This window comes from Struthio camelus, chromosome 6 (assembly GCF_040807025.1).
Source record: "Struthio camelus isolate bStrCam1 chromosome 6, bStrCam1.hap1, whole genome shotgun sequence".
NCBI classification, from domain to species: domain Eukaryota; kingdom Metazoa; phylum Chordata; class Aves; order Struthioniformes; family Struthionidae; genus Struthio; species Struthio camelus.
The window spans coordinates 11,292,455-11,312,005 of NC_090947.1; the positions used below are offsets into that span (position 1 = coordinate 11,292,455).

Here is a 19,551-nt window from a genome sequence, read left to right on the forward strand (position 1 = left end):
TACTCGTTGGATAAAATGCAACTAAGAATTTTTCTGTTCCTTCCTTCCCAAGGGAAACCTTTGAAGGAGTCCTCCTTCTCTGAGTTGCTGTGAAAAGGGGTTTTTCTAGGCTTTGATTTTCTGCATGTTGTTCAGTGCTCCTCTCGCACAGTTGGCCGGGGGGGGTGTAAAGGTGAGGACGCCTCTCCTACTTCTGCTACCGCCGCTGCCACGGGATCCTTTAAAGGATCTTCTCCAAGGTGCCACGCAAAGTGCAGTTCGTTCTGGAGCAGAACCGGGAAAGGTCCTGCCTCCACGCTCCCCCATGGAGCATTTAATTTGGATTTGCATACCCTGACAGCGCAGGGTGGGTGAGTGAAACTTCTCATCGATCACTTTGCTGTGAGTTTTTAGCATTAATTTCAGAAACGTGGCCATGTGGAATGAAACAAAAAGCTTTCCACAGAGAGAGAAGTATTTAAGAATAGCAAAATGGGAGGAAATGCATGTGCAAGTCACCTGATAAACATAGGGCCTCATGAAAACACAACATTTTGAAATTTCAGTTAACCCGGTGAGAATTAGGAACAACTTGGACAAGTAGAGATGATCTGTTGAGTCTTGGTTATAGGAATGAGCTAATCTTTGAGTATTTGGGGTTTGGTGTGGTTTTTTTTCCACAAATTTTAAGATGCACAATATAAAAATAAAGCAAAAAGAAGTGGCGCTACCTAGTGGGTGACAAAACAAACTGGGTGGATGAAACAAGCACGATGAAATTACTGACCTCCACAGGAGCTGGGGCCTCTCGAGGGAAATGACTGTACAAGAGAGACCCTAAGGCTGCTCCAGGCAAAGGGCGTTATGGAGAGAGTGCCCCAGGGCTGGTCTTGTGCATACACCTTCCTTAATCATGGTGATTGGTGGTGGTGGTGGTGTTTTGATTCTTTTGTTGGCTGATTTGGTTGGTAACCCTGTTTCACCTACTTTTACTGCATTCAAAAGCAGCTGAAGCTGTTGGCTGTTCTCAACCAAATTAAGTGGTAAATACCTCCAGGGTAGTTAAGTCCCTACAAGTTGTGGGACTACGTAGCTGATTAGAGGAGAAGGCTCTGTAAGCTTTGACTGAAGGATAGGCTGTGACCTGAACATGCGTGCGACCGAGCGTGCCTGGGGAGCTGTGTCGTGTGCACCCAGCTGTAGGGAGCACTTGCCCAGCAGCCCACAGCCCAGGGCCCTGCGAGCCCAGGCTGTGTTATTTCCAGGGCTGTCAGAAACACGTGGCAATTTTACTCAAGCTGCAGGTTCATCGTTGCTTTGGCTGCTGCCACCCCAGCCGTCGCGGCATCACCGCCGCGCACGCTGCAGAGCAGCTGAGAGACCTGCTCTGTCCAAAAGAGAATATTTTTTGGTCAGGTTAGTCTTTAGTTTGATCAAGTCAAGCTTGCCGCAGTCATGTCAGTGCTGACGCTGGCCTAAAGGATGGGCAGGAGCCTGTGCTGGGGGTGGGACTGTCCCTTTGGGTATCTTCAGCTGATCACAAAACCAAACCTGGGAGTTTCCAGTGAACTATTTGGTTGTAGCATGGTTTCCCTGGCTCCTTTTCTGTTCAAGTTTCAGGTAAACCATTGCATTTATCGGGAAAGTCACCCTGCGTCTTTGTTGCAAGCCTTTTGGATGAACAGCAGCAGCTTTGCGCTTGTGATTTTTCTCCTGTTCCTCCTAACCATATTCTAATTTGGAGTTTTTCATCTTTCTGTTTAACAGGAAAGATGCCTGCTCTAAAAATATAGAATATGGCTCCAGATCTCTGTTCTGAGAACAGCTGGTCACGTTCAAAGTGAATGCCTAAAGAAAATAGCAAATTTGAGAAGAAATGTGGATTCCTGAATTTTGGCAAGTGAAAGGCTGGCCAGAGGTAAGCCAGCCAATTCCTGGATGACGCCGGTGCCAGTAAGAGCTCCAGCACTTTTGTCTTCTCGGTTTCGCTGCAGAGCTGGTGCTAAGGTTTCAGCTTCGCGTACTACCGTTCCCCAAATGGTTAGTGCTGGAAATAACAGCCCAGTTCCAATGATGACACAGGTGACATTTTCAAAATCAAAAACTGGGACAGTTTTGTAGTGACATTTTTAGGGTCTCAAAATATCCCTGCAAAAGGCGAACGTATGCTTAAAAAAAAACATGCTGATGTCACTACTGCCAGTGTCTGCTTCAGCAGCGATACGTACGTACTTCCCTGAGCGCAAGGCTTCTTCCAGTTGCTTTAATTCTGAGTGCATTGTGTCATGAAACACCAAAAGTGCTGTTAACATTCGTTCTGGTCTTGTGTGAATCATGAGGCTGAACCAGTTTAACTTGAATTAGTTCAGTAAACCAGTGGAACAAGCGTGTAGAGTCTTCTGGATTGCTTAAACTGGCTAGCTTTTAGCCCATGCATTTGATCAGCATACCATAAGTAGCCACAACTCAGGTTATAAATGTCACCTCGATATTTATGCACCGGGTGGCTGGGTACGAGCTGGCGTGACTTAAGGAAGTGCCAAGAGTGGGCGACCGCTGGCGCACCGGAGGGGCTGCGCTCCGGGGACGGCCCTTCCCACGCCGGGCTCCCCAGCGCCCCCGTTCTGGGCTTTCTGCAAGCACAGAGCAACTTGTGCTCGTTTCAGGGAAGGGTCTTGACCATGCGTTTCGCAGTTAGGGAGAAATCACAACGTTTTCCAGTTTAGATTGAAAGTGCAAAACTTGAACCCCTCTGACACGCGGACACGCCACGCCACACCACGCCACGCCGCCCTGCGGCCTGCCGTCCCCCCAGCCCTCCGTCCTGCCGGCGTTCCCATCCGACCGCGCCGGGAGCCCGCCAGGAGCTGCAGGGCTGTCAGGAGAGAGCAAACATATAGTACTAATTTGTCCAGACCCCTTGGCTTAAGGACAACTGCTTGAAGTACTTTACAATGTTAAGTGTACACAGCAAAGGGTGACAGGTACACAGAAGTAAATTGTGGGCGTCTTAAACATGCTGGCTCTGCCCCTCATTACAAAATGGCTTTTCTGCTGATGGATATTTCCTACAGTGTTTGTCAAACAGTAGGTTCATGGCTTAGTCAGGGACAAAGTTATTAAGGACATAAAACGCCATCTGGATGATGCTAATAAACATAAAACCTAACCTTCAGATACACTGCTGCAATGACCAGACTGCGCCAGACCAGATTACCTTTTGTTTGTGTTAAAATCTGAGCCCTGTGCTAACCCTCTTGACTGCCCAACCTCATATATTTTATTCTGAAAACCTAAAAATGTGGCTAGTCCAATAAGACGATGAAGTGACCTGTCCCTGGCATCTTACCGGAACACTGTCTTAAAATGACTGGTTTTGCAGTCGAGTTACTTTTTTGGTTTCTAAGCAGTTGGTGGTTGGTTTCAAACTTTTATTTAGGATTTCTGCTTCTCAGTTTAGTTGGCAGTTCATGTTGCGAGGTAAAAAATTAAAACTCTCCTGCAAGCTGAAAAAAACCCAAACCTATCCTATAAATGCATTTTTGGACTTGTTTTTACAAGAAAATGATGGGATTTTCCATTCAAAATCTATTCTGTGCTGTAGGAATGATCTAGCTAGCACTTTACTCCCAGTACCTCTTGCAGAGCACATCTCTATGAGGGAGAAGGCGGCTCTGCAGGCCTGCTGACCCTGAGCTATCTAACGTTAACGGATGGTTTTCCGCTGGGGGAAAGGTCTGATTTTCCTTCTATGACAGGATAGTTTTTCCACTAGAAAATGCAATATCATTGTAGTCAAAATGGACTGTGGGAAATGGCACACTTACATCATTTTCAGTGAAAAAGTTTTGAAACAAATAGTTGGAATTTCTTGATTCTTCTTGATGAGATACAAATTCATTTTGATGATTTTGTTTTGGACCTTGGTTAAGTTTCAGCAAAAGCAGCAGTAAAATAATATTTAGAAATGTATTGAGAAACAGCAATTCCCAATTTTTTTTCAGTAATCTGGAAGAACCACATGGTAAAATAACATGAATTAAATCTTGTTTTATATATATAGAAGTTCAAACTTAACCAAGGTCCAAAATGATTGACTTGCCAAGTGAAATAGAAATTTCTCTCTTTTTAATGATGAAAACCTGTAAATTGCAGATGTGGGAAGTGAGCACTCAGCCAGTTTGGCTAGCATTTCTCTTACTGTATAAACCTTTCCAGAAAGCTGGGCTGAAATTCAGCTGAGCCTGAGGTTACCCATTGCCCCTTGCCCAGGCTGTCCTGATTTCCATAATCGTGCAGAGCCTTGAGAGCAGTCCGTGCTCGTGCTTGGCCCTACCACCGCTTTACAACACGATAGTTGATTTTAGCAGCTCTTCACATTCTTGCTAGTTCTTTTTAAAATGAACAAAGCTATGAATCGTTTACTGAGTTCCCCCCCGCCAAGTAAAGTAGCCCCTAGATAATCCTTAGTGTCTTCTGCAGCGTCACAAGTCTGTTGGATTTCGTGGTGGGCCCCGAACCCCCGTGTGAGCATGCGGCAGCCCAGGTGAGTGGAGGACGTGTCCCACATGCAGTGTAGTGATTCCTTGGTGCCTGCTGGCCTAACTGGCTCACGAAGGATGAAGCAGCTCATCAGAAGCCGGCTTGCCTTGGACATATCCCTAGCCCCGAGCGGGAGGAGCTCCTAAAATTACTCTGCCAATCTATGTAAGCAGAAGACGACCCTTCCTGCTATGACAGCTGCTTCCTCCTAGGGCTATGTGCCTGCAGATGTGTTCTGTGCTCTGCTGAGAGCTTCTTCTGGAAAATGTCCTCAAGCTTCTCCTCAGCTCTTTTGGCCCCTTGCTCCTCCAACGAGGCTCCAGGCCTGTACGAACTCTCTCTGGGGAGATGAGGACACCCTACAGAGGTATTTCTTTGGGAATTTTGTGTAACAGAAACTCAGATCTGTGGACAGCTGATTTCACTGGTCTAAGTGCTAATGGAACAGTTTTAAAGTTTCTTGTGTATTCTGAAAAGAGAGTGTGTTATCTCAGTACTGGATTTTTTAAGAGCTTTATCCTCTTGACCTAATGCTATGTTAACGCAGAACGCTAAAGCATCTCTCTTCTTTATGAGCCAGCTAGTCTGATGAATGTGTCGCTCTCAAGATGCCCAGAAGCTGTAAATACATGCTCAGGTTTGGAAACACTGCTTGTTTTTGTCTCCAAAATTATGCTAACTCGCTCAGAATGAGTAAAGCACCGGAGCGTTTCAGGAATCTTTGCTAAGGTGGCCAGGACGGTTGGGGCCTCTGCGCGCCCCAAGCCTGCCAGTGGGATCAGCCCCCACATTGGCAGCCGTGCAAATAAGGATCTGCTATTTCACCATCCAAGGCTGAACTGAGCAGACCTCTAGGCAAATGGCAGATTCATATGTTATTCAGTGGTATGAGGCTGTGAGGAAGATACACATATTAAGGTGTCCAAATCTGGTGCCAGAACTAGTCAGATGCTTCCCAAATGAGCATGCACATGTGTGAGAATGAAAATGTTACATTTAAGGACAGAAAGTGAAGTTTGCTCTCTAATCAGAGGCTTCTCCAGGTTGTCAGGCTGATTTGCAGCTTTGTGTATGGCAGGGTAAAATAGCCCAGACAATTGTAAGGTACCTATAAGCCTAACCTGTTGGGAAAAGCCATGGTTTCCAACACATCTAGCAAGCCGCTCAGTGCTTGTGTGGTTAAATAGGCTTGTTACGATCAAGGAGTATCATTTTGGAAAAAACAAATTCAGGAAATACTATGACCTGAGCTGTGCAAATTGCTGTGCAAGCAGTAGCAGCGGAGACTTGACCACTTAGCAGCATCAGTACGTATGCGCAGGCCTGAGCAGTCAGCGTAGCACGGGCAAATTGCAGCTACAGGCATATGTATGTTTCTTTTTTTCTCCTTTCTCTGTGTAGGCTCAGTGTTAGAGAAATACACTTACTAGAGGAGTGAACAACATTTGTATTATGCTTGAGTGACAACTGTAGGAATAGTTCTAGGAGCAAGAACGTGCACAGCCGATGCTCACCCTGTAAGATGGTATTGGCGTTAATTATTGCTCTGCACTTCTTATGCATTGGTTGTGATCGGCATTTAGTGTTCACTGTAGATTATACTTTTGCTATATAAATTTATATGTACCCCTTCCTTTCCTGCCAGAGAAGTCAGCTGCAGGAGGTCTATTCTCCATCTAATTGTCTCAGTTTGCTAGCTTAGTGCCTGCTTCAAAATGTGCACCTTTGATCTTTGCAGAGCAGAAGAGCACAACCGCAGTCCTTGTGAGCCCTTCACCATTTCCTTAGGTCTCATACAAACCCATAGGAAGGTGTCACAGCTCCCAGAAGTGCCCAGCCTCAAAGGCAAAAAAGAATGGGGAAGTTTTAAGCGTGGTGAGGGAAAGGCAAAGGTCTTTTATTGCAGAGCCTGGGGTTCATCTTAGTGGCTGGGGATGGGGCGGCTGCTCCGAGGACAGTGACCTGTCCTGAAGAGCGCTTGGTGCCTCCTCCCCAGGCCCAGCTTCCCTGTCCCTTACACACTGTGTTTGGCATAGGACTTTTTTGCATAATCCTGGTCATGAGGTGTAAATAACACGTGAAGATACTGGCAGCTGGCGAACTAAAACAATTTCTTCTCATGCTAATAAGTATTTATTAAGAATTCTTGTTTGTCTGAAGCCATTATGGTGGGTGACACTCCAACAAAAGTAGCATCTCTAGTTTTCATCCGCTATATACTTTGGCTCAGAAGTTATGTTCCATTTCAAAGAGCTATTCCCTCTAGTTGTCTTCACGTGTAGTGGATTTAGCTTCAGGTGGAAGAAAGTAGCATTTCTTGCAAACAAAAAAAATTCATCCTTATGAAAATTGGTTGCAATTTAATTATTCATAGAGTAATATTCAGAACAAGAAACATCAGAATAGAACCTAACTAAATATTCACAGTTGGGGAGTATCTGTGTTTACTTGCTAACGCTTTTTGCAAAATATGAGTCCAAATATAGGAAATTGTGCTATTATTCATTACAATTAAATGGGCTTTGGTTCTCAGAGACTCCCACTAAAATCTGCACTCTGGTGAACAAGTCTGTACTGGATTATTTAGTGTCTTCTATTAATTAATATTTCATCATGCTGATGGAAAATATTTCTTTTGCTTTGTGATACAAGCCCATTTTTGCATCCTGAAGAATATTTAAGGCCATTTTTTTTCCCTAGGATGGGACTTCCATGCACAGGCAGCTGCTGAAGTGATTTAGCAGCTTGTTTTCAGGTTAGTTGGCTGGGATGTGATTTAGACTGTGTGGTAAGCTGGGGGAAGCAAGAGGAAGAAGTGATAAGGAGTCGAAATAATCCTTTGGAAACTGCCCCCTCCTTCAGTGATGCTGAGATGCTGCTGAATTCAGACAAGGCTCCTGACCTTAAGCAAGGATTTAAAATGGAAGGGCCTTTTCAGTCAATAGGCTTTTTAAGGCCAATGGAAAAAAAGTGAGTTTTCCAAAAGCTGTTTTTCAATGGAAGTGTGCTTTTGCCAGGGATGCCATGAGGTATCACTTCCTGCCAGCAGAATGGGAGACTACTGTGTGCCGAAGGAGGAAACCTGACCAAAACGTCTTTATGTTTCACCAGAGCGCCTTGGGAAACCAAGGAAAATTCTGACAAAACATTTGTTTCCCAAATTTTATCAAAACATCCTTCAGGAGATAAAGGGGCAGGAGGAGACTCAAGGAAAGAGGGATCAGGCAGTGGGTTTCCTGACCAGATCAGCTTCCCTGGCTCTGGGGTCAGGAGCTCATCTGTCCCGCAGAACGGACCTTGCTGACTTTCCCTCTGTCTCTCGGCTCTGCGAATTCAATGGGCGAGATGAGGGTGCTCAGGGCTCAGCCAAGATGCGCATGGAAGTTCTGCGTCTTCCATGCCCGTCCTGAGGCCTAGGCGCATGTCAGGTCTCACTGCGAGCCCCGTGACCAGGCGCTCGTGCAGATATAACAGAAAATATCTAGGAGGAGAACCCTGACACAGGGAAACAAAATGCCTCCTCGCAGCAGTGCTGGCCAAAGCAGCTCTCTCTTGGGTCCTGGTCACCCCTTGCCTTGGACTGTGTTGCTTCCTCGATAGTAAAGTGTCTAGCATAGATGGTAGTACAGTATTTATCTGTACATGTTTTACAGTGTATATTTACGTTGGAGGTGCGTGTTGGGGGGCTGAGGGGACTTTTTTCAGGACAGGGGTTTGTGAACGACATGGTGATAGTTTGTACAATCTGCCCCTTGCTCTTTAGGTAGCACTCTAATGTTATTACTGCCATCCAGGGCTAATACCTGCTTAGGAATCCAAAACTTAAATGCTGCTGGTGGTTTTTAATTCCTCCATTACCTCTGGCAATTGGTTCCATTTTTCTAGCTGAAGAAGTTGGCTTTTTATGTTGGATGAACCATATTCCAACGTACTTTCATTATTTACATTAATTAATGAACATCTCCCCCCCATCTTACCACCTCCCATGAGCCCACAATGTAGTGGCCATTATGTCCCTATACTAAAATTACACACCCTTATCTGTTTTTAATATTCTGCGTGTGGTCTGTCTGGCTGTTCTGTCTGTCTGGCACAAGTTGCCAAGGCTATTAAAAAAGGAAAAATAGCATTGGCTCCTGTCAATGAGACTAGGGAAGATTTTCAAGGTCAAATCCTGCAGCAAACTGCTTTCTTTCATAAATGTGAGAGACTTGCAAGGACCCCATTCATGTGATAAATATTTATGATTTCAGGAGAAGGAATTCAAGAGCAAGTGAAATCTGACATTGACTATCGTGGGAATTTTTTGGAGGGGGGGAAGGACAGGAAAAAATTAAAGGGAAAACCTTCAGCAGTTTTAATCATTTCAGTTGCATGTTCTCAGCAATTTACTTTTCACTTGGGAAAAATCCTTTTCCATTTGAAATAGGGAATGGGAGGGGAATTTTTTTTTCTTTCAGTCTAAGTTTCCTATATTAAGCCTGTAAATCCTGAAGTGGGATTCTCCCAGTGCAAAATACATTTGCAGTAATGGATATGTTGGCATCACTCAAAGCTGAGGGACTATATGGCTTTGCCAATGTATGGATCTGTTTTCCTTCATTCCAAGTTTCTCAGCTGACTTGTAATTACCTTACATGGAAGGCAAATATGTTTTCTTGGGGTAAACTGAGACTTTGAGCCAGGGGAAGAGTAAATTCACATTCTTTTTTCCTTCCTTCATGTAGAAGAAGCCTGAGGAGCTGGAGAGCACTCCCTTTACACTTGGACATGTTTCTTTGCCAAGAACATTCGCTTGGTTTAGGGGATGAAGTGCATTGAGTAAATATCCTTTCTTCATTATCAGAGTGTTTGAACCCTGAGTATCATAGAAGAAGCTGGCCAGATCTTCTCCTTAGCAGCTGCATGTTGCTAGGAAGGTCTGGAAGCAAGAGGCAGCAGGATCCCTGTGCAATCTGATTTGTCTGTGGGATTCCTACTTCTTTTCCCTTTCCATCAAAACTGTTTCCACTCTTTTTGGTATGTCCTTGTGTAGCTTGGACTTTTCCTTAAAAAATGAAATTGAATTAAATTTAAATATCTGACTGTTCGAAGCTTTCAGTAGAAAACATTGTCCCCCTACAGAAACTTCCCTTGGCGGATTCATTCAGCTATTTCTGATGGAAACAGATAGGGAGATTTCGTATTCCCAAATAGCGAGGTTTTCATTCTAGCTCAGTTTGACTTTATGCTGCATTTGCGCATAGCCACAGTCTTACTCCTGCGTGGACTTAGGTCTTTGCGTGGACTTAGGTCATTAGTCTGTCTGCATCCTCCAAGATGTACCTTCTACGACATTTTCTGTGCATTATGACAGCTATGAGTACTTCTGCCCCTACTGCAGACAAAGCTTTCTTTAACTTTGAGCCGATGAGGGAACAAAAGAAAAAAATTAGTAGTTTGTACACACAGATAAAAGCTTTGTGAGATTTCTGTATATAAAGAAAAAATAACACTCCTCCCCAACCGCATCCCCAGGAAACCCAGCCAAAAATTCCTATATTAAAGTCCAGAAATTTCAGTTTTAGCATTGCATGTAAAAGAAATGTCTTTATGCACAGTTAGATTAGCCCGCCAACATAATCATCATGTTGCTTTGCCAAGCCCCGGGGAAGCCCGGGTGCGGGGTACACAGGATGTTTACGCCGGCGTGAGCTGATTCCTTGTGGAGCTCCTACTGCTTCCTGGTTGCCCTTCTTATACCTCCACCCCTCCATGTCCCCTCTGTTCTCTGAGCTCCTTTCCCAGGTCACCAGCTTCTTGCCCCACAATCTTTCCAAACCTCCACTCTTCATCGTGCTGCCCTCTCTGGCCTCCCCAAATGCCCCGTGCATCTCAGGGTTCGATCATGGTCTCCAGCACCTGGACGACGTGCACCTTCTTCCAGGGACCCTGTGAACGGGGCCGAACAAAGGCAGCAGATTGCCCAGGAGAAAACGGTCGTATTCAGCCTGATCCCCTCCAGATTTGTAATATTTTTCATGTAAAGTAAAAATTTTCCAAATGATGCTCTCACAATATTGAAAATCTCTTGTGCTGAGCACCCAGCGGGTTCAGCTGAGCACAACATGTGGCGTTCTGGAGCCCGAAAGCACCTCTGATGAGGACCTCAGCCTGAAAAGTTGCCAGATTCTGGGGAAAGCAGAAACACAGGTTATTTGCAACTAAGCTGCAAAAAAAATTCAAACTGCCCAAAATCTTAAGGAAAAATTGTAAAACTCTTCTGCCTATTTTATTCATGATTTGCAAACAAATCTACTGCTCTATTGAAGATAAAGGCTTAGGATCTTAGAGTCTTAGAAAAAAGAAATTCAAATGAAGCCCTGTGGTCTAGCCTGGTGGCAAAGTTACAGCCCCTCTCTTCTTCACACCGACCACGAGAGAGCTTTATAAGCCTTGTTATGTTCTTCCCGAGTGGATGAGAGGCTGTTTTATTCGTTACAAATAATGTTTGGTAACCCTAAGTTAAATGCAGTTCAGTTCTGAGTGGAAAGATTTACGGAGTGACAAGGTCAATGCTGTTATTTTACATTAACATTTACTTAATACTTGATTAGTGCTTGCTCTGTGTTTAGTGGGTAGTGGAAAAATATTAAGTACCTGCCAACAATAGGTAAATGTTAAGTGAGACAAAGGGGAAAAGAGGAAGTGGTTTGCCAATATTTATGTACTACCCCATCGCTCCATCACTCCTGAGAGGAACTGACTTTGCATTAGTCACCTAGTTCACGGCTCCTCCAGAACTGCTGTACAATAGGAGAGAAAACATATTGCAGCATTTCCCATTTGTCATTGCTTTCTAACGAAACAAGAGAAGAATCAGGGGAATGATTCTTGAGGGGAATGAATCAGATGCACATTTTCATGATAATTAGTCATTTATTAGGAGTACTTTTTTACTTTTTTAGTTTTTTACAGATTTTGCTTCTTCTAGGCTTGAGGAAAAGCAAACTTGTAGATGGCAAAGACTTCACAGTGCTTCCTATTTTCAAACAATTCAGTAGGTTTGGGGGAAATCGCAGCGATAAAACAGTGTGCTGCAATTGCCCTCAAAATTGCTCTTTTTCTCTTCCTCTTCTACTCAGTCAGTTTCAGAAATGAAGTCAGATAAATGACTTTAAAAAAAAAAAAAAAGAGAGCTTTCCCTCTACCTGGAAGCTGGGATCAGTCCTAGCTGGGACGTTTGCTGCCCAAGACGGTGGTGAGGATGCGGGTGAAATCCCCCCGTGCTCGTTGGGGGAAGCGGCTGCTGCCGGTTGGTGCGGGGACGTCACGGAGAGCAGCATCTGCTGCAGGCTGCCGCAGCGCACGCGGCCGCTGCTCCGCTGCTCCGCGTTCACTCCCCCGTTAGCGGGGCCGGAGGTGGGCCGAGGACACCCACATGCACCTGCAGGGAATCGATAAGCCTCACTCTGCTGTGCCTCAGAGCGGCACGGCATTACAGAGCAGTGGAGAATCAGGCTCAATCTTTTACCCGCAGCCCCTGCGCCCGTGGCCCGGGTGGGAGCAGCAGGGTCACAGCCGCGGCTGCTCACCCACCCAGGGCTGAGATTCTGAAAATATTTATGTGCTGTGTACCCAATGCTCAGCACACGTGTGAGTTTGCAAAACTGCTATCGTGTTCGTGTGTGGTAGATGAAGTACTTGCAAAATTGAACTTAGTCGATGTTTTTTGCAAATAACAAGATGAAATCAGCCACTGAGACTACTGAGACACGCCATATATCCACTAGCATAATGCAGAACAGCAGAGTATAGCTTAAAATTAACTGTATGTCATTTCACCAGTACTTGAGTATTCTCCCTTTCCTGTGACTGCCAGACTTGCTAGCATGTCTCCTTTGACTGAGATCAAGACCTAATTCACTTTTGGCTTAAATCCAGTCTTGCTATAAACATAATGAAAATTATTTTTTCTATTATCTGTAAGTGAACAAAAATGCACGTGCATGCACAGACACACGCTGGTCAAGATGGGAATGTGGAGTCCTGGCATGGATCCTATTTTCTAGTAATGGTATACATTAAATGTATTTAAAGTGCCATTGTAGCACCTGCTGTCCATCAGCCCGTTTTTGCTGCTCTGCGTGGATGTGCATGCTTAGCTGCGCGCTATTGTCCAGCCACAGCCCAGCAGTCTTGGTCTCGCCTAAGTTCAGATCCCCTGGTCACAGGAAGCCTGTAGGCTTGGGCTTTGTGCCCTTCAACGTCTGCGTTGTCTGGGCAATTGTTTGAGTGGTGGCTGTCTGACATCAGGCAGAACAAGCACGCAGGGAGCTTGTGATGCTCAGGATGTCGGCAGCCAGGCTCCCAAAGTTTGCAAAAGTTAAAAACTTGCAAATAATTTTTTGTTCAATTAATTTGTGAATGATACTGAAAGAAAAATGACTGTTTCTGCTTTTTATTGCCTTTGAAGGAGAAACTGTGCTAATAATTAAACTGCATGCCAAAACGTTTAAGGAAGAGAAGATACCAAGCTGAATTCTAAACAAAAGTGTAACGGAAAGCAAAACTATGCTTTCTGTCTCGTTTTCTCAGATGTTAGGGCCTATTTATGATCTCCCTCATGCCTCAGAAACCTCACTGAAATCAACACATATGTGCTGTCATGCAACCTGGTTAAATTTAGCATGGGATGAATTTTCATTTTGGACAACTGTTTGCTCAAGGCTGATATTGTTTCAGTTTCAGGAGCTCTGGATTTAGTTGTTACTGATCGGCAGCCTGGAGAGCTGCGTGATGGTCCCGATGATGCATTGTGCGAGGAGTTTGTATTCGCTGGCTCGCGGTGCTCCTGCTGCCCTGTAGCCACCGCCTCCGGGGCCAGATTCTCACCTCGGTGTCCTGAACCACCTCTCCCCGGAGCCGACATGGCTACACCAGGTTACGCCGGCTGAGGGTATGATCTTGCCTGCAAACTGCACCAGCCATTTAAGCCAAGAAATCACCAGTGTTGTTTCCGACTGGGTGGTCAAAATGTGGGGTGTAAGACAGCCAAAGTGCCCCAGGGACTGGACTTTTCCTGACTTCACCACCATCAGGTGACTTGCTGTAGTACGTGAGAAGTTGTGTCCCCTCTGTTTTAAACTCTGCAGGCCAAAGCAGCCTAAGAATCAGATTTTCAGCAGATGTGAAACAAAAATCTCACCCAACCCCGTGCTGCTGTGCTGCTTTGAGTACCTGAGAAACCAATCCATTATTTTTCTGATTTTGCACTAAACACTGTCTGTTTCACTGAAAACAGTACTTAATCAGCTGGCTGTGAGGAAGGGGATCCGGACAGTGCTAGCTTTAAATGAACATTACTGCTGATGTGGATGTGTACGCATGAGAGAGAGAATATGAATAGCCAGTAACAACTGAAATTCGATTTTATAAATGCAACCTCCAGAGGTTGCAGGAGGTCCCGGCTCTATTGCCACTTCCTGGTGGAGCATTAGGGAACTGCGGCGTTGCAGTAATGCAGCCTGGACTCCACATTTAAGGATGCTCTTCCACTCTCCTCTGTTAGACATCGGACTCTGACGCAGGCTTCTCCAACAATTTCACTTGCCCTCGCTTATGTTAACAGCAACGCTAGTAGGTTGCGGGGGGTGGGGATGTTGGGGTGGGTTTTTTTACTAGACTCCTAACCAAGAGGATTGTTTTTTGCAAGTTTGAGATTAAACAGAGATGGCATTTTGGACATACTAAGGAATTTTTTAAAATAAGGGTGTTTTCATTGTTCACTATCGCTGGTTTCCCCCAAGAGAGGATGGTGTTACCATATGTGAAAATGACTTGGTCTGGAAATCTTGCATCTGTTTTATCTACTTGCTCTTGCTGTGAACTAGTGCATTTGATTAAAGTTTTTTAAGCTGTGTGCTTACTGTTGGAGCTCTTCTGTTTGAAGTGTTAGAAGTCTGGAAACTTCATTGGCTACTTTAAATCTTATGTACTTATACCCTGCAAGAAAGGTTGGTGGGGTTTTTTTTGTTTTTTTTTTGCTATTTCTCAAGCACCAGTAAGCTGCTTGGTGATATGTGAGATGCTAATATCAAGAAACTTTCTTTCTCAAATAATTTACAATAGAGAAGGAACAGATTCAGTGAGACTGTGAAACCCCATGCCCCTGTCATGAAGTCAACAAGAGGTGTTTTCCTTCTCTTTAATCCAGTGTGGTTTTTTTGTTTCATATCAAGGCATCCTGGAAGAAGAAGTCGTTTGGCTCAGTGGTGGGCAGGATTATTGGGGCTGAGCATCAGTCCAGAAGAAGGTGAGCATCAGTCCAGAAGAAGCGCCTCAGGAGGTCAGACTGAAGGTCTGTCTAGCCCTGCGCCTTGTCTCAGACCCTGCTGAGTGGGTGGTTGCTTACAGAAAGACTACGAACCATGCATGACGGTAGCGGTTTAAGGACTTCCTATGCCGGTTCTTGCATCAGTGCCACGCTGCTCATTAATGATGGGGAACCTAGCCACTGATGTGGGTGACATCCCTGCTTTAGGAGCTTACATGGTTTAAAAGACGATGTGAGAAAAAGAAATGAAAGGGTATTGAGGCTAATGTTATCGCATCAGACTTGTGCAGGGCCTTGAGTATATTTTAATATCTCTGTGGCAGGAAGGGAGAGCACCTAACAGGCAAGAGAGGGTCTGGCTTGTTGTGCTTTGGTGGGTTAGGAAGACTGACAACTCAGTAGCCCTGATTCCGAGTTGCCCTTGTGCCAAGCGGGTGCTGAGCACTGCCCCGCAAGGAGCTAGTGTTTTGCACTAACTCTGCAGTAGTGTCTGCAGCTGTGCAAGGCACAGATGACAGGTTAGATTCAAGTGTCCCAGAAGTCTCTGGACTTATCATTTCTCTAAATTTAAAAATATAGTTGAAGAATCTAAAAATATCACTTGTTCCCACAAAAAAATAATAAATTGAAAATGGTTCAGATTCCTTAAGAGTGCTCACCCAGACGGTGCCTAAAATCAAGGGAGTGTCCACTTAAGAGAGTACATTCTCTTCCTATTTTAACCCACACAAATCACACTTATAACTTCCCCTGACAGACACTGTCTCTATAAATAAGTCCCCGTCACCTCCCCCGGGTACAATAACACAGTATCCTAGAGGTGTCAAACATACGGCCCATAGGCCAGATCAGCCCACATATGTACTCAGAACTGTCAGAATCTAATCTTTCATCTGAAGAAAAAGAAGTCTCTAGACCTTGCAGTTTAAAAAAAAAAAAAAAGCTTCCAAAAGGAATTAAATACAAGGAATCCAGAAACATCTGCTTGAATCCGCAGGCAGCCAGTCACAGGGACGGAGGGCAGGAGTTCAATTACTTGTTGTTGACTTCATTGGGATGTTAATGCTTTGTGAGGATTATCAAGCCTTATATTTTTTTCTCTGGCTGAAAGACCATAGTTCAGTTTAGCACCCTAAAGGAACAATTAATGTTTCTTTTTGGCTAGTTAAGCACTTGCTGTTATATATCTTTTGACATGACAGTTAAAAGAATTTCCCTCCATGATGCTTGTTTTGCCGTTTCCTTTTACTTTCCCATGAATTGACAAACACAATGATGTTCCCCCTCTGCCTTCATTTTGTTGACTAAACCAGCCAAGATCCTCAGGATCTGCATTTCCCTGATCACCCTAGTAGCCTCTCTCTCTGTCTGTTTTGTCTTTGCTCAGTGTGGGTGGTGAGGAGAGTTTGCTGAGCTCCTGGTGAGGTCTCCTGGCCTTGAACAAGGCTGTTACTACTGCCTTGCGCCTGGTGGAATTACCTGACTTGATCCGTAATTGGACTTCTTCCTTTCCCAAGGCCACATCATGCTGGTGACTCAGGCTCGTCTTGTGATCAACTAATACCTCCAGGCCTTTCTTGTTCACTGTCATTCTCAGTTAGCTGGTTCCCAGGGCGTAGCAGAAGCACTGGAAACATAAGATAAGTAAGTCCTGGAAACGTAAGATCTGGCACATTGTCCTGTTCAATTCCAGCCCATTTCTACCACTCCAGCCATCCATATCCTTGCTGTCTGCTCATCCGGTTCACCTCCTCCTGACCAGAGGCACCCACTCTATGTATGCTCCTTTTCTTCTACCCTTGTTGTGTTGATCCATGTCTAAAACATTAAGAAAATAAGAGGGCTTCTTAAAGAGGAATGTTCAGGATTTTATCTCATGTTTTTCTTAAAATAGGATTTTTTTAACTCTTACTTAATTCATTTTGTCGCAAAAAATGATAGTGGAAAGTGGAACTGTTTTCTCCTGCAAAATTGTTTTGGGTTTGTTATTTTGTGGTTTTGGGGAGGGTTGCCGTTTTGAACTAGGGGGATAGTTAGGATTTACAGCAGGCAATGGTTCTCTTTGTGCCCCAGCTAAGCCAGGGGAATTCCCCTTTATCTGGGGCCTGAGACACCTTTGACAAGTGCATTGCTCAAAAATACATTCATTTGAAATGGTAATAGCACGAAGAAGCCAAAGAATTAAGTTCTGCCTGAATTCCACTTTGCTCCTTGCCTCAAGCAAATCATTGTTTCCCCTGACTTGGTCACAGGAAATTAGGGTAGGTACAAATAATGCGCTTATCTAAAGGCGATTGCTGGCCTCTGGTGATGAAGGTCTTTACCTGTAACGCTGTAAACACATTGAGATGTCTCTCCCTATACGAGATATTTGTGAGACTGTGGGAATCTATTTCTTCCTGATCAGGTTTCAAAGCTGGTTAAAGGGACTCTTTCTACCTTCCTCTTTTCGTGTACAAAATTATTTTTGCTGCTCGGCGCTCTCAGTTCCTCATTCAGCAGCGAGGGAGGCAGGCTGTGCTCCATCAGGGACCAGGAGGGGCTTTTATGGCGTTTAAATGCTTGCTTTTGTTTAGGTAAGCGGTGCATTCCCATGCATGGCCGGTTAGGGCACAGGTAGCCTTTTCAGCTGTAAACCAAGAGAAGCTGTTGGGGTGAAACTGGAGACCATCACACCCACACCGAAAACAGCATCATAACGCCTCTGCAGGAAAGCAAAGGTTGGGTCTCTTACTGTTCAATCTCGTTTAGAAGACAGAGACGTTCAGCACTGTCTCACTCGAAACTTTACTGGGGGAAAAATCATTGAGATCTATCTGTTTTCAACCACAATACTCAAGTTGTTTCTCATTTTTAAAGTCAGGTTATTTCTGCAAGGAGACGTTCGCATGAGGCACAGAGCACAGGCCAGTATACCATATCCATCAGGGCTGGGAAAACCAAAATGACTTTATTTTTGACCCTTGAAAGTTTCTGATATCTCCATTTGGTTTGGATTTCCCCAATCTCCAACATGATGCTGTAGCTGAGTAGAGCATATGGTCCTAATAGATATTCAGTCCAGATGTTAGTTGTCTAATATGTATCCTGAACGGCTGTGCCGAGCAGTATATAAGAAAAGCTAGTGGAGTAGTTAAATAAGGAACATGCACATTCCAGTATTCTCACCAGTTTACTAAAGTTAAGAGTTCCAGATTGCAATACCTCCGGTTCTGTCACTTTGAATTTCTGGGAAATGTTAAGAGCATGAAACTGCCTGTACATGTAAAGAGCAGGCGGGGAACGGGCCCACCTGAAACCTGATCACAAGTGTGAGGCTGTGAGTTGTAACGCGTCCTGGCTTGTGCGTGCGGGGAACACTGCCCTCTACTACCTGAGAGCTGTGAGAAGTGCTCGGATGTTTATAGCCGCCTGACACAAGCGGGGCTTGGAGAGCAGCTCCCTCGGCTCGCCGGCCTGAGGCTCTCGGAAAAGAGGGCTAGTCAGAGGAAAAATGCTTATGCTTAGGGAGGGAGGGGAAAATTTTCCTCCTAATGACTTTTGAACCGACGGGCTGGTCTCCGCTAAGCTTGAGCAGAGGCTGTGAATAGCAAAGATTTTAATTCTGGCAGAGTTCATGAAATTGTTGATGGGCAAAGAGAAGCAGCAGTAACGCTGCTGCGGAGGGAAGGCTTCTCTCCGGGAACCCGCCTGCACGCCCCCCGCCAGTGGGAAGAGCTTCAGTCAGAGCCTGCATACGCCTCGGCACAAGAAAATCCCACCACAGCTTACAAGCCCAAGGAAGCCTTCACGTTCCCCCTGCTGCTCAGAACTATTTATATTTTAGAGTTTGACACAGCACATAAGCTGAGAGCAGGCCTGCTTTCCTTCTCCCATACTGTGCCCTCTTTGTGTTGAGGTAGCGCTGGGGGCTCCTGGGGAGTCCCACGCTGCTAGATACTGGCATGAGTAAGAAGAGACTTGAGAGCAAGGCTTGCACGCTACTGAATTCAGCCAGACTGATGCACAGCAGCTAAAAGTAGTCTGAGGCATCTTGCATGTCCTCCATTCCCTTTTCTTTGGCTAGAGCTGAGGAATGATAAATGTTTGGGATGCTTAGCTATTCTTTAGTTCTCTGGGTTAGATTTTAATTCAAAAGTAGGGGCAGGACTGTATCCGCTGGTTTCTAAAAAGCAGAAATCTCTCTCCTTATCCTGCCTGTTCATCAGCAAGGTTTACTCCCTGTAACAGCCCTCCGTAGGCTGTGACCAGATGAGGGTCCTGACCTTACTCCCTGAGTCCTTTCAGCTCAAGCCTTGTTCTGATTTCAGTGGAAGCAGGACCCTGTGGAAGGAGATAAAGCAAATTGCTTTATAGTTTTAACCTGCAAGTGCAACTTACTTCAGCAAGGAAATTAGCAGCTTCAAACACACACACAGGTACACACAAACTGTCTTGTTACGCAAGTAAACCTGAAAGTAGTTTTAGGGCTATGAGTTTATTGACTAGGAAGTCAATAAAAAGGATTAGCATTTAAGATTAACAGTAAAACTTGATTGCCGCTTTCAGCAACTAACCTAATAATTTAAGGAACAGAGGCTCTGGGAGCTATAGATCACATACAAAAACTTGGTGAACATCTCTGAAAAGGAATGTTTTTTACGCATGGATGGAAATAATTTAAGCCACATAAAGCAGCTTAGATATGCTCCACTATGTGCGTTTTTTCTCCTCGT

At 44.8% G+C, this 19,551-nt stretch overlaps 1 long non-coding RNA gene across 15 annotated transcripts in view; it reads left to right on the forward strand.

Moving 5' to 3' along the window:
- LOC104148264 (uncharacterized) overlaps positions 1 to 19,551 on the forward strand; it is a 175,544-nt gene that overhangs the window by 64,116 nt on the left and 91,877 nt on the right. For 13 of the 15 annotated variants that reach the window (XR_011141827.1, XR_011141840.1, XR_011141842.1 and 10 more), the window contains exons 1-2: positions 13,256 to 13,601; positions 14,742 to 14,860. The exons of the other annotated variants lie outside the window; for them this stretch is intronic. This is a non-coding gene — a long non-coding RNA (uncharacterized lncRNA). Of the gene's footprint in view, positions 1 to 13,255; positions 13,602 to 14,741; positions 14,861 to 19,551 lie in introns of those variants that run through there. 15 annotated transcript variants of the gene reach the window in all.